Genomic DNA, 14,765 nt, shown 5'->3' on the forward strand with positions numbered 1-14,765 from the left:
GTCAGAAGGAGGATCAACTTCCAGACGGTGGTTGACTGCAGCTAACGGAAACGGGGGGAAGCAAAACCACAGAGCAAGCGGCTACTGTAGACGGTAGATAAATAGCCTCACGTGAAATCAAAGAAATGTAACATAACACGAGGATGAGATGACCCGGTTCACACAGCACACTGGCAACGGTGTTTTGTTTGCTTTCGCTTTGCGTTGTGTTGTTTGGTACCTACGTTAGCGAAGCACCGCAGAAGGGCCGCCAATCTCTAGTGAGAATATAAGCAGGTCCATTTGGAGCCGCAGATCTGGGCCTTTCGTCAGGTCCTGCTCTTTCGGAAGTAACTCTGAGGAGATAATTCGAGATACACACAGAGGTGTTTGTACGACGTTGTTCATCACAGTGATACTTATCATTCAGAATAATTAGCGGCCACCTAAATATCCAAAACGGGGGAGCGCAGCAGCGAGAGGTAGGTGGGATAGTCTGTGGTACCTCTACATGGCGAACTAGGTATTCGAATCATGAACGGAACACCGTTTAATGAGGTAAGAAATTCTTCACAATGTAGTATTGAATGAACGAGGCCAACCCATGCATGCAGTGCGATAGCCAATTAGTTTAAGAAAGAGCCTTAGGAAATGAAAGAATATGCCATAATTTTAATTTTGATGATAATTTTCTGCATTTCTAGTTTTCACAATGAACTTCTTTTCCATTTACAAATCAGAGGAAAAATAATAAATCTTCTAAATTTACTCATTCAACATTCTTAAAAGCACATGGTTCGGCCAGGTGAGCGGTCTTAGCAGCTCTCCTAAATAATCCATTGTTCCTTCAGAGAGATTGAAGTCATCTGTCTGGAATTCCGAAAGCTGACAACAGCCATTTCAGACCCTCCAGTGTTCTTTCCCTCAGATGTAATAGACAGAGATCGTCCTGTACAATCATGGCAGGAAAAAAGCATACAGTGGGGATTCGGATTCACATTTTAAAAAAGAATATGTAATGAATAGTCAAGGGGCAAAGAAAAAAAAAACAACCAAATTAAAACACTTCTTAATCTCACACTGCCAACAGGTCTATCATATTGGCATTAAAAATTCTTTTAAAATGTGTTTGGCACAGATTTAATGTAGCACAGAGAAACAGATAAAGCAGGACAAGCAGCCGTGATCGGGCCCCACAGGGACTGCGTGCTGCCCTACTTCAGTCTGAGAGAGCCCCCCGGAGACAGGGCCATTCGGTGTGGGGAGCTGGTCCCCTGCCAGCCCGGGAGGCAGAGCCCACCTCCAGGCGGGGGACAGTCCCTTCTCAGAGCTGCAGAGCTCCAGTTATCAGCAATCCTAGTTTATCCACAATCCCCAAGGTGTGAACAGCCCTGAGCCCCCAAAATAGGGCAAGGAAGCGGCTTGGAGGAGAAGGTGAGGCCAGGTGGGTGGAAGGCGAAGTCCGAGACAGGTAAGAGGGCTCTGAGCCCCCCATCAAGGTGACAGTCAAAGGCTGGGGATCGCGCCTCAGGTGTGTCCTGCGGGGGGGGGGGGGGGCAAGCTTGCACTCAGCACCTCCTTAAACCTCCTCCATGCTTCTGAGCAGTCAAGAGATGAGAGAGAGTTGAAGGAAGCATCAAGAGGGTTGAAGGCATTTACTCGAAGTCATACACCAGGAACCCGTGAGCAGGATTGGAACGCAAATCTGTTCTGCTGCCTGGCTGGGCTGACTTCATCCTCGCCCCTGGTGGCGAGGCAGTGGCGGTCTAAGTGACACGCGGCAGTGAGAGGCCATGTAGGCATCCCCCCTTCCAGGGCCACGCAGGCTCACGGGACAGCAGCTTCACCTTCTCTGTCTTTTTCCTCCTCCCCCAGCTTGTCTCTGCTTTACTGCAGGAGTCCCACGTCTCCGGGCTGGCCTTTCCACGTCCCCCTCTTCTGGATGGCTACCCGCCTCTCGGCTTTCTCTCCATAACCATTTCTTTTTCCGGGCTGTGTGACCCCTCCCACGCAGCCAGATCTGCTGGCCCCCAGGGTCTAGACCCTGGTCGCTGACCTCTCCTTTTTTGCTCTTCCATGTGCCCCGACAAAGTTCCGAGCTGTACAATCAATATATAGAAGCACTTGTAATGCAGAACATTTTCAAGAAAAAGATAAAAAGACCTGAACTCTCTCCCAGGAATGAACGACATATACAATTTTACCAAATGAAGGAGACTGATGATGAACACAGCTGTAGAAAATAGAGACCATCCAAAACAAGGAGAGCTCCCGAGATCAAATAAATTTAGGAAACAGAACATACTCTCTCCTGTTCACCGTGCATAAGAGCCCGAGGCTTGGAAGAGTCTTCCCGTTAAAGGGCCATTTTTTAACCCAAATTTCTTTGAACACAGAAGCCTTTTCATAGGACACACGCTAACATTTCATAGACCACCAGTTATATGGTAATAAATTACAGACACAGTTTGAGAAAGGCCGGTTCCTACTATGTGCGTAATACTGTAAATATCAGCGTGCCAGGAGGGGCTGAGCAGTGCGCCTGCTCCAGCCATGTTCTCACTTTCTGGTCTGCCTGCCCCCACCAACACCCGCCTCAGAGCTGCCCCCACCCGTGAATGGATGAATGGGCAGGGAGGTTTGGACTGCATAGACATGGGTTCAATCCACTGTGACAGGACAGATTGACTAACTTCTCTGGGCATCAGATTCCTTACTGGTCAAATGAGCATCGTGATACCTAAGTCTGTAACATACCTGGCACGGCCAGGACCAAAAGAATAACCCCCACGCCCCATACACACACACACACACACACACACACACACACACACACACTGACTGATCTATACTGAATTGGTCTCTTACCTCTATCAGGGTCGATACACTCATTGCAGAGACTCTTCAAACTGTTTAAAATTGCTTCAAGTTTAGCCTTGCAAGCACTAAGTTCAGCAAGTGGAAGTCTATTGCTTGAGCTATTTCCATTTCCCATTTGTTAGTGACAGATGCGTGCAATTACTGGAACTTCGGGAACACACTTCCTTCCAAATCACTCTGCACACACCAGAGACAGACGCCGTCTCCTCTTGGCTGCTACGCTGGGGTAGAGGACCAGGGTTGTTGTCGTTCCACCTTTGATGTAAGAGAGCAGCTTCTAAGCTCAGTTTCCCTGAAAACTTCATCCCTTCTTGGGATTTTTCTGTGCTCAGTGATTGCATCCCATACCACTCTCGAACCCTCCTTCTCCCCACCAATTAGTTTTAAAGCCGCGCCTCTTGCCTCACTGGGTTTGTGGAGTCATCCTCTGGCACTCCTGTCCCATCCCAGGACAGGACAAGATAGCAGCCAGTTAGCTTGCCAAGTGCAGTCACTCAGTTTGCAGCCCAGATCGAAAGAATCACTCTTTGATCTCGGAGAATATAACACTGTAAGTAATTACCCAGAGAGACTGGAACTTGGAAATACAATTACATTTTCCTTGTTACTCACTAGAACCGTATCAGGCTCTCCTGCGCTCCTCAAGTCCCGGCATTTTCATTCCTGCATAAACAGAGTCACTAAGCCCACCATGGCATGCTCTTCTTGCTCTGAAATGGGGAAATAGCATCTCCTGGCATAAAACTCATGTCTGAAAACGCCCATCAGAAAGAAAAGTCAAGAGGGAAGCATCCAGGAACCTGCCCAAATGAGCCCCTAGGACTTCAGGGTTGACAGTTTGCTCCAAAGTAGAATTGTAAGCAGCCACCCCCAGGTCTCCCCACAGAGGGCTTGGTCCCAACCTTCTGCTCAGAGTGGTAGAGAAACATGGGCTTGAGAGGGACCTGGAGGAGAATGCCTGCCCCACTGTGTATTGGCTGTGGGGGTCCTCAACCAGCCTGGCTCTAGGCAGGAATGGACTTCAAATGCCCAGGCCCCCCTTCTCCTTTATCATTCACAGGTTTCCCAACACTTTCTACCACCGCCATGGCAGGAAGTGCCTGTAAGTTCATTGCAATGGGGGAAGTTGTTGTCAAAGTGTGGGTTAACCTCTGCATGGCCCACCAAGACCTGAGGAGGGGCCTGGAACAGCAGAAAGGGTGTCCTCTTATGGGCTGCTAACCCAACCTCCCCTCATATTCCCTCGAGGGTACCTTCCACGCCACACGGAAAGGCATGCAGACTGGGCAAGAGAGGGAAGAACCAGGGAGAACCAGGTCTGGATGAGAGATTAGTCACACCTGTGGCTGGGCTTTGCCTATGGAAATGAGGCTCCCTCTGATAACAAATGTCCCCTTAGGAGCAGCATTTCCTTTATGGCCCAAACATCATTGCAATCCATTCCTTTCTCCCCACACTTATCTCGAAATCTGGAGACTGGTCAGTTCTCCTCTGAATCCCTAGGTAATTCCTTAACTCCAGCCCTCTCTTCCCCAGGCCTCTGCCCTCAGCTACCAAAGTGAAGTATCAAAACTAAGAATCTGGTCATGCTAACACTGTGGCCTAGGCCCATGATCTCCCACAGGAACTAACACAAGAGTCTTCCCCAGGACCACCCACACTGACCCCCTCCGGTCTTCTCTTGCTATATTCCATAGCCACACTCCACACAAGAGCCAAAATGATAAGCTGGGAAACAGAAATCAGGTCATGTCATTTCCCAGTTTCAACACCATCATATTCAGAAAAGAACTCAGATCATAGGACCACGTACATCCTTCCTTCCCAGTGCTCCTTCCGCTCAGCCCCTCACTCCTCCACTCTTGCCATGTTCAGAGGACCCACCAAATTCATGTCAGCCTTTGCCCTTGTCACTTCCTTGGGCTGGAATCCATTCCCCCTACATGAAGGGAGTAACCCAGCTCCTCCTGGGCCATTAAGGATCTGCCAGAAACAGAAATGCTTCTGGAAAATACTCCACTCCTCAGAACCCAAGCACACACTCCACATGGTGGATCAGGTGGGGACTTTCCTTCCACAGAGGTGATCAACTCATACTACTCAGCATAGCAGAGTGGTGCACAACCTATGGAGCTGGACTCCCCAGGTTCAAATCCTGGGTCACTGCTTACTGGCTGTGTGACCTTAAATAAGGTACTTAACCTCTCTGAGCCACAGTCCCCCCTCTGTGGAGTGGAAATACTAGTAGTATAGCTGTCTCCTCTTAGGCTACTGTAAGAATCAAATGGATTACTAGAAGGGGAGTGTTTGAAAAATGGGAATGACAATAATAGGAGTTACTCCAGCAGCAGTGGAGATTAGACCATATATTACCATTTCGAACATATTGTAAACACTTGAGAATCTTGAGTGCCCAAGTTCTCCCTTGGCCATCCCTGTCCTACCCATTCCCAATACCAGCCTTAGGGCAAGTCAAATTTTGGATATTTTCAATGCTTTTGTATAACATTGACTTGGGGGTTAAAGGGCTGTTTCTGATCATTATTCATCTTTTCATTACTGTCATGTATTTTATTGATTTTGCATTGAAATATGTTTTCAACGTTTTAAATGAGACTCTTGCTTCAGTGGATCCCAGATCCTAACATCTGGTGAATTGCAAACAATTGTGTGGGTTTCTATTTCTTCTTAATTTTAATTTTAAAAATCGATAAGTAATCTGTGATGCCTTTAAAAGATATTAAATAATACAATGAACTTGGGTTTTATTATGAAGATATTTTCAACAGTGACTGCACAAAAATCACAGGAATTGTAAGACTCAAAGTGCTGGGCTTTCTGGAAAACTTCTCATAAAGATCCAGAATAGAATTGGAGGGTCCACGGAGAGCATCCAAGCCATCAACATTTTTGCAAGAGAATAAAGCCAAAGGCAAATTAACAGATTTACTGGAAATTACTTTTTTCCATTCAAAATAAACATAGCTTTGGGGGCACCTGGGTGGCTCAGTCGGTTAGGCATCCAACTCTTGATTTCAGCTCGGGTCATGATCTCAGGGTTGTGAGATACATCCCTGTGTCAGGCTCCATGCTCACTGAGGAGTCGGCCTGACCCTCTCCTTCTGTCCTTCTCTCTGCTCATACTCTCTGTCTCTCAAATAAATAAATAGATGATAGATAGATAGATAGATAGATAGATAGATAGATAGATAGATAGAATCTTTAAAAAATAAATGAATAAAGATAGCTTTTGAGGTAGGTTTGGAGTAGTCCTAAAATCAATTAGAATACACTGCTGCTTTTGGCCACTAAAATATTTATATCTAAGCCAGTGCGAAGAAACAGTGAGAAGGCAGCTTTCTAATCACTGGCCACAGAAACAGTGGAGGCCATGCTCCCAGAGGCAGGCAGCCCATCTAGGGGGTTGGGGGGTGGGGGAGGAAATGCAAGTCTGAGGCTTGGAGGCTTGGAGAAGCATGTGTCTCACCACAGTGTTCAAGCATCAGGGGACAGAGATGGGACAGAGCCAGCCTTTCCGGTTTGCTGCCTAGCGCCCTTTCTGGATTCCGTGGTAAAGATAAAAACTCAGAAGCTCCTTCAACTGCCAGCCAGCAGAAGGGATGCTGTTCCAACCCCACCCTGGGGCTGACTGACTGAGTCTGGGACTGGCGCTCGGGTTGAGCCCAGTGGCCCCTTGAGCTCCCCCAAAATACAAGTTGTCTCTGTAGATTCAATGAATTCAGAGAGCTCCTTTTCTGCTGGCTTCTGGATTTGAAGATAGGGGGAAAGATGATACGCATGCACTCATGTTTTGTTTCAGTGTGGCTCAGCCGGGGCACTGAATGACCCTTTCTGACCCTGTAGTGCTCTCAGCTATGCACAGGGTAGGGTAACGGGTGGTCTTCTACATCCGTTCCAACTCCGCTAACCCAGCTCTCCCACATGGAATGCAGCCTGCGACCACGCACTAGCTCGCCCCCGTCCAGTGCCTTCCCCTTGACAGACTTCTGCCTTCACCCTATGGGTCACTTTCCTCCAGATCTGGCCTAGGCTTGGGAGGGGCATTTGGCTAAGCCCTGGCTCTTCTGGCTCTGCCAGCACCAGGCAAGGGGTAGGAGTCATGGCCCTGGCCAGTCCTCAGTAGCTGAGACAACACTGCCATCTTGTGGGCGGAAATTCTGCCTGCCGCCCAAACCGCCCCAGGAAGGCCAAGAAGAGCCTTTCTCAGCCCTACAAGTTGGAGTGGGACAATCCTGGGGGGACCCTGCCTGCAGGAGGCTCACAGACCAGCAGGACACCCAGGTAACCCACAGTGTACATACACTGGGTGATACAGCCCATGACAGCATCAGACCTGCCGCACACAAGGGTTCCAACCCAGTCAGCAAATAATCAGTGTGCAATATTCCAGAACCAGGTGGTAATGAGAGGCATGCTGGTAATTACAACCCAGGGAGCAAAGCGCCAATTAAAGTAGGTATGATAGCTGTGGGAGCTCAGAGAAGGAGGGACAAACAGCCTAAGGAGAAGGTAAGATTTCATAAGCGACACTGGGTCAGAATCTCAAAGAATACTTTGGAGCCACCAAGGAAGCAAGGTGAGGAATGAGCAGGTCAGAATCCCTGAGGCTGCAGATAGATGCAATTTAGAGATGGAGTACTAAGTGTGGAGGGGACATGCTCATGGTTTATTCAATGAGAGGCAAGGGTGGGGGGGCACAGACAGGGAAAGAGTAGAAGACAAGTCTGAAAAGAGAGAGCTTTGAATGCCGGAATAGAGTTGAAGCTGTATTAGATTGCTGGAAATCACATGACGAAGTTGTATTTAAGAAGAACTAATGTGGGGTGCCTGGTGGCGCAGTCAGGTCGGTATCTCTTGGTTCTGGCTCAGGTCGTGTTCTCGGGCTTGTGGGGTAAAACTCCACATTGGGCTCTGCGTTCCGTGGAGAGTTTGCTTGGGACTGTCTTCTCCCTCTGCCCTTCCCCACCACACTTTCTGTCTCTCTCTGAAATAAATAAATAAATCTTAAAAAAAAAAAAAAACAAAGAAGAAGAATAAATAATGCGGCAAAAATAAAGCATGAACTATACGCAGAGAAAAACAACTGAACAGATATTCACCACAATGTTAGCAGTGGTTTTTTTCTGGGGCATGTGCTTATTTGTACGTTTCTCTCTGTCTGTCTATCCGTCTGCCTGCCTGTCTGTCTGCCTGCCTAATCTATTTTAATGAATTTGTACTACCTTTTTAATGAAAGAGACAACAGTGCAAGTTACGGGATCAGGAAGCTGCCCACTGTCTCTCAGGGTGATGGTCAGTCTCATCCATGAGGAAGCACCTCCCCCAAGGGGGTAGGTCAGGGAACGACGTCAAACTCAGGATCAGAGACTCAGCATCTGTCATGCTAGAAGGATCTTGGGAATCTACCCAACCTTGTACATCAGACCAGAAAAGTGAGATCTGTTGAAGGGGCAGGGGCTCACCCAAGGACACACGGCCCTGCCTGGACCTCAGGATTCAAGCTCACTCCTGTTGCACTCAGGGCCCCTACCTATCCCTTGCTGCTCACCACCTCCCATCGCTGCCTGGCCGGAAGCTCACCACACACAGCAAGGACCCACAGCTCCATGAAGCCCACAGGTAGGTAGCAGCCAAGATCGGGTGGTGTTGGACGGTCTTTCCATCCCTCTGTCACACTAAGACATACTGTAGAGCTCCACTTGAGAAAGGAGACAATTGAGTAGCGGGACTTTCATATGATTTCATCCAACAGTTCTCAAAGTGTGCTGCTGGGAGTTTCCCCAGACCCAGGCTGCGAAGTCCGAACTATTTCCATATGAATACTAAGGTACAATTTGGGGCACCTGAGTGGCTCAGTTGGTTAACTGTCTGCCTTCGGCTCAGGTCATGATCCCAGGGCCCTGGGGTGGAGTCACTCCTGGGCTCCTTGCTCAGCAGGGAGCCTGCTTCTCCCTCTGCCTGTCGCTCCCCTGCTTGTGCTCTCTCGCTCTGTCTGTGTCAAATAAATAAATAAAATCTTTAAAAAATATATAAATAAGGTACAGCTTGGCTTCTTCAGTCTCATTCTTGCATGAGCGTACAAAGGACCTACCCAAAGGCAACCTGACATGTGATGTTGCAACGCATTGAATGGGGCTTCTTTTTTTTTTTTTTTAAAGATTTTATTTATTTATGTGACATAGAGACATCCAGCGAGAGAGGGAACACAGCAGGCGAGTGAGAGAGGAAGAAGCAGGCTCCCAGCGGAGGAGCCCGATGTGGGACTCGATCCCGGCACGCCGGTATCACGCCCTGAGCCGAAGGCAGACGCTTTAACGACTGCGCTACCCAGGCGCCCCTGAATGGGGCTTCTGAAATGATTCTCAAATGAATGATGAAAAGGAAGGTGCGAACTTGATTCTGTTGATCTCCTTCATTGAATGCCAAGGCTGAGAGGAGAACCCAGCAGTCTTCTGTCCAGCTAGACATTAGAGAAAGTTGCAAAGATATAAAACAACGCCACTCTTCTCATTTTTTATTCTAATTTTTTAAATGAGGATATAGTTATTTTAAACGTTATTATGTTTACAGCTTATTGTTTTATTTTTAATAAGTTCACAAATAAATATGTATATAATTTTGCATTTCTAACTTGTCATATCGTAAATGTCAATGTAACTCACATAAACTAAAATTCTTTGGGATTGCCATTATTTTTTATGAGCATGAGACGATCCTCCAAGAGACCAAAAAATTTGAGAACCTCTAATTTGGCTTTTCAGCTTCTCATTCTGTCCCCCTCCTGGCCCTGACACCATCACCTGCCCGTTTCCCCCACCCAGGGGATGGTCCTCCTCTGTCACGCCTTTACTCATGGAGGTACACCAAGTACCCTTCCGACCAGTGCTCCCTCCTTCCCCTTCTCGTTCTCCCTCTCTCCCTCTCCCCCATCCCTCTCTCTCCTGTCGCCCTCTCTCCCACACCTCTCTCCCCTACCCCAGGCTGTGCCCTTGGCCCCAGGCAGGGCTGGGCTGATAGCATTCTGGGCACAGAGTGCCTTTCTTCCCTCTCTCCTGTTTTCCCGCCACTGGTGGCAGCCTGTGAATCTGTCCCCTGCAAGCTACCTGCCCCTCCAAGTGCTTCTCAAACAGCACTTCTTCCAGAAATTGCCCCCCCAGACCTCTCTAAGGGGTCCCAGACTGAGGAACCTGATAGAAGAAGGTTCACACCTGTCTTTTCATTATTTAGCTATCATTTCGGGAGCTCCAGCTCCATGGCAGATGTGGAGGACCCGAAAAGCATGACATGTTCTCTCTGTCTGTTCACAGTTTCCAGGGACATGAAGAAGGAGCTAATGGTTCTGTCGAGGAAAGCCAGGAAATGCTTCACAGAAGAGGTGACATTTGACAGGGATCATACACGATGAGGAGGAGTGTACTGGGTGAAGAACCAAAGATATCTTCCTGGTGAGAGGAGCATCCTTGCAAAGGCACACGAATGGGAAAATGCACCACATGCTTAAGGAACCGAATGGATCAATGTGGATGACTACAGCGTGCGTGCGTGCATGCGTGTTCAGATGTGCATTGTATGAATGTGCACATGAGTGTGTGGCATTGTGTGAGTGCATGTGTGGCTGTGTGTGCGTGTGTGTGCATAAGGATGCCTGTGCCTGAGTGCATGCATGCACGTGGACGTGTGACCTTGTGTGTCCCTACAGTGCATAGGTGCCATGGTGTGTGTCAATGTGAGTGTCTGTGTGTGAACACAGTGATGATGAGACAGGAGTGTCTCTGGGGAGAGAGAGGAGGAAGTGGGAGGAAAGGGACTGTCCTAGACGTCTGACACCTTACTTCATTCGGTCCTCACCCCAACCTTGCACCCAAGTGTTATCACACCCAACCTACAGAAATGACTGGTGAACTGCCAAAGGACATACCATTCGTATGTGACGAAGCTCTCGTTCAGGCTACCCCCATCACCAAGGTCATCCACAGAGACCTGAGATTGGGATGCTGGAAGGTCTGAACAAAGCCCGGCTCTTCCCACACACCCACCTCTCAGGTGGACTCTCACCGAATCCCTGAATGAGGGAACCTCAGTAGACATTGTTTCTTTTCCAGAGAGTCTCTCCAGCGCATGGCAGGCCAACTCCACACCGGTCACCAGTCACCGAAGCAGAAGCTAATACTTTCTACAAAGCTTTTCCGGGGATTAATTCAGAGGGCCAACAGGAAAACCTAAACTGGATTTCGATCTTTTGGAACAGCCCATGGGAAATAAAGTGGGAGGTCAAGGGTTTGAGGAAGCTGGGAAGGACCCTCCAACCCTCTCCTGGTCCATGGGGCCTCCGAGAGCTTGTTTAGCTCTACACAGAACTGTCCAGAAGAGGTCAGGCGCTGCCAAGCTCGCTGACTCTCCTGCCTCTGCTGTTGAATCCAGTTCACTAACCTGGTGCCTGGAACCGCACGCACCCCTGCATCTACTCCAGCTCGGAGAACAAGGAGCGCTCCTTCCAGCGGGAGTTAGCTCGTGTTTCCTGTGCCAGACGCTGGTGAGGATCTCATACGTTCTCTCCCTGAAGCCACATCTGTTTCCTATAGTCTCTGCTGTATTTTCTCTATCCCATATCATATAGGATAAAACTGTATCATACATGACGTATTACAATGTCATTTAATTTTTATATCTTTAAATATGACATGGATCCCATGTTACCTACTGGATATTTTACTTATATACATATTTTTACAGTTATTTGCATCAGTTATCTATCACCCCATTTTTCAGATGAGAAAACTGAAGCCCAGCGGGCTTGGCTAACTTACCTAAAGTCCTGCAGCTTGTAAGTGACGAACAGAAAGCCAATCCACCTCTTCCTGCCACACGGAATTGTGGTTGGTTCTTTGGCTTGGTCTCATTCTCAGTCACAGCTAGAGTGTGACCCCAGGCTGCCTGGACCCATGTCCCCGCCTCTGGGCAACCTCTGCTGTGCCCCAAGCCGGACTCTGCCACCAAGTGGGGACGCGGCCCTTTCTCCACAGTGGTGGCAGCACTATAGACGCACTTTTTATTTTTTTTAATTTTTAAAAAAGATTTTATTTATTTAACAGAAAGCCGGCGAGAGAGGGAATGCAGCAGGGGGAGAGGGAGAGGGAGAAGCAGGCTTCCTGCTGAGCAGGGAGCCCCATGCGGGACTGGATCCCAGAACCCTGGGATCACGTCCTGAGCTGAAGGCAGACGCTTAACGACTGAGCCACCCAGGCGCCCCTAGACGTACTTTATAAATCCTGGCCTGAAATCATTCAGCAAATTGTGAGTCATCCAGAAATAGAATATTATGGACCCCTTAAAAAGCATATTTAGAGTGTTTTTATGGCCATGAAAATAAATGCTTATATCTAAAACCAATAATAATAATAATAGACAAATATTTATATTCATAGCATGAGATCACCAATATATATATATATAAAAATTCCAAGAGGAAAAGCCAGAAAGGAAGGTCACCAAATGCTAACAGTGGTTATTTCTAGATGATGGACTTATGGGGTGCCTATTTCTTCTTTTGATTTCTGAATCTTGCAATTTCCCCCAATGGATATGCATGGCTTTACAATGGGGGAGGAGGGTGGTGGCATATTTAATTCCTGACTGCGGCTTGAAAACTGTGCGGCACCCCTTTCCCAGGCACTTCAAAGGCCCGGACTGGAGCGGTTCCATGTGGAGAGCCTGCCAGAGCCTCCCAGCAGGCCTCTGCGCCTGGGAAAACAAGGCCTTCCGCGGGGGTGGGCATCTGGGTTTGATTTCTCCGCCCTCCTGCGCTCCTTTCTCGCTACACCTGAATATCCCTGGAGAAGGCCCAGGCTGCAGCCCGCATCCACCCCTGCTCTCCCCAGCCAGTCTGCATCTTCGGCTCTGCAGCCTCCGAACCAGACACCCAGCCCTGACCGCTCCCTACAAATCCTGCCCGGTGATGGCTTCAGTTCTGGGGGCCTCTGAAAACTCCCCTGGTGCTGTGTTAGCATGTGTGCAACCCTCTCACAGGACAGTGCCCAGTAAAGCACCTGGGAACCCAGAGTGTAAAAGAGACTGTCGCCTCCCCGGCTCTTGTCGGTTACTGTCACCCAGGACCACGCATGAGGCTTTAGCAACAGCCCTTGTCCACTCACTTCTTCCTTTGACATGCATTTAATCAGGACTTCCAGGGGCGGGGTGGGGCGTGGGGGAGGGATATAGAGCTGAGCAGCCCCTGCCTGGAGGGGTCCGTTCCACTGGGGGAGACTCATGACAACACACCGGATTAGCAGGACTCCACTTGCAGCGGGTGGCCTGGTGAGGGGCAGACCCCGTGTCTGGGAAAGGCTGGCCAGGAACGGGGTGTCTGGGCTGGATGCCTGATAGATGAGGGGTGATCAGACAGAAGAGAGACAGCTCTGCATTTTGCACAGAGGCAACAACACGAGCAAAGGAACGACACACAAATGAGAGTGTGTGAGGTGTCTGGCGGGTGGTAAAGTGGTTAGAGCTGACCTCCAGCTCTGCCCGCAGCACCGAGGAGGGAGGAGTCCTTCCTTCTAGCAGACGGAGCCTGCTGGGTCCTTAAGCAGAGGATTTGGGGGCAGGCTTGCTCTCAGGAGACGTAGCCACACAGGAGACGGAACCAAAGGTGTGACATCCATGCGACAAGAAGGGGAGGGGGTGGCAACATTCTGTCTGCCCTGACCCCTACACTGCTCTGGAGATCTAGCATGGAGTAAAAGCCCCATAGCTTTTGAGCTTTGGTCCAGAAACGAGAAATTCCAGCCTTTCCCAGTCTCGGCCCTGCTGGGGAAACTGCCCTGAGTGGCCAGAGAGTCCCATGCCTGGGCTCTTGGCATTGGGAACCACAGAAGGTTACACCCATCTCCCTGGAGGCCCTGGTCTGTGACTATGAACCTGGAAGAAGCTGGTGGTCTTATTTGCCACCATGGACTAGAGCATAGAGGGAGCTATTCTGCAAGAAATGAGACAAAGCTCTAGTCATCAAAACAGTATGGTACTGGCACAAAAATAGACATATAGATCAATAGAACAGAATGGAAAGTCCAGAAATAAACCCACAATTATATGGTCAATTAATCTTTGACAAAGCAGAAAAGAATATCCAATGGGAAGAAGACAGTCTCCTCAGCAAATGGTGTTGGAAAACTGGACAGCTACACGCAAAAGAATGAAACTGGATCACTTTCTTACACCAGACACAGAAATACACTCAAAATGGATTAAAAACATAAATGTGAAACCTGAAACCATAAAAATCCTTGAAAAGAGCACAGGCGGTAAGTTCTGTGACATTAGCCATAGCAACTTTTTTCAAGATATGTCTCCTGAGGCAAGGGAAGTAAAAGCAAAAATAAACTATTGGGACTGCATCAAAATAAAAAGCTTCTGCACAGTGAAGGAAACAATCAACAAAACTAAAAGGCCACCTACAGAATGGGAGAAGATATTTGCAAATGACATACCCAATAAACAATTAATATCCGAAATATGCAAAGAACTTATAAAAGCTAACACCCAAAAAACAAAGAATGCAATTTAAAAATGGGCAGAAGATATGAATAGATTTTTCTCCAAAGAAGACATCCAGATGGCCAACAGACACATGAAAAGATGTTCAACATCCCTCATCATCAGGGAAACACAAATCAAAATTACAATGAGATATCACCTCACAGCTGTCAGAATGGCTAAAATCAAAACCACAGGAAATAACAGGTGTTGATGAGGATGTGGAGAAAATGGAAATCTCTTGCACTGTCGGTGGGAATGCAAACTGGTGTAGCTACTGTGGAAAACAGTATGGAGTTTCCCCAAAAAGTTAAAAATAGAACTACCCTACAATCCAGGAATTGCACTACTGG

At 48.3% G+C, this 14,765-nt stretch overlaps 1 long non-coding RNA gene across 3 annotated transcripts in view; it reads right to left on the minus strand.

Annotated features, from left to right (window-relative positions):
• Nucleotides 1-14,765, minus strand: part of LOC113259238 (uncharacterized) — an 86,797-nt gene that overhangs the window by 13,192 nt on the left and 58,840 nt on the right. For all 3 annotated transcript variants that reach the window (XR_006410127.3, XR_007189977.2, XR_007189978.2), the window contains one exon: nucleotides 225-335. This is a non-coding gene — a long non-coding RNA (uncharacterized LOC113259238). The remainder of the gene's footprint in view (nucleotides 1-224; nucleotides 336-14,765) is intronic.

This window comes from Ursus arctos, unplaced genomic scaffold, assembly GCF_023065955.2.
Source record: "Ursus arctos isolate Adak ecotype North America unplaced genomic scaffold, UrsArc2.0 scaffold_7, whole genome shotgun sequence".
Taxonomy (NCBI): domain Eukaryota; kingdom Metazoa; phylum Chordata; class Mammalia; order Carnivora; family Ursidae; genus Ursus; species Ursus arctos.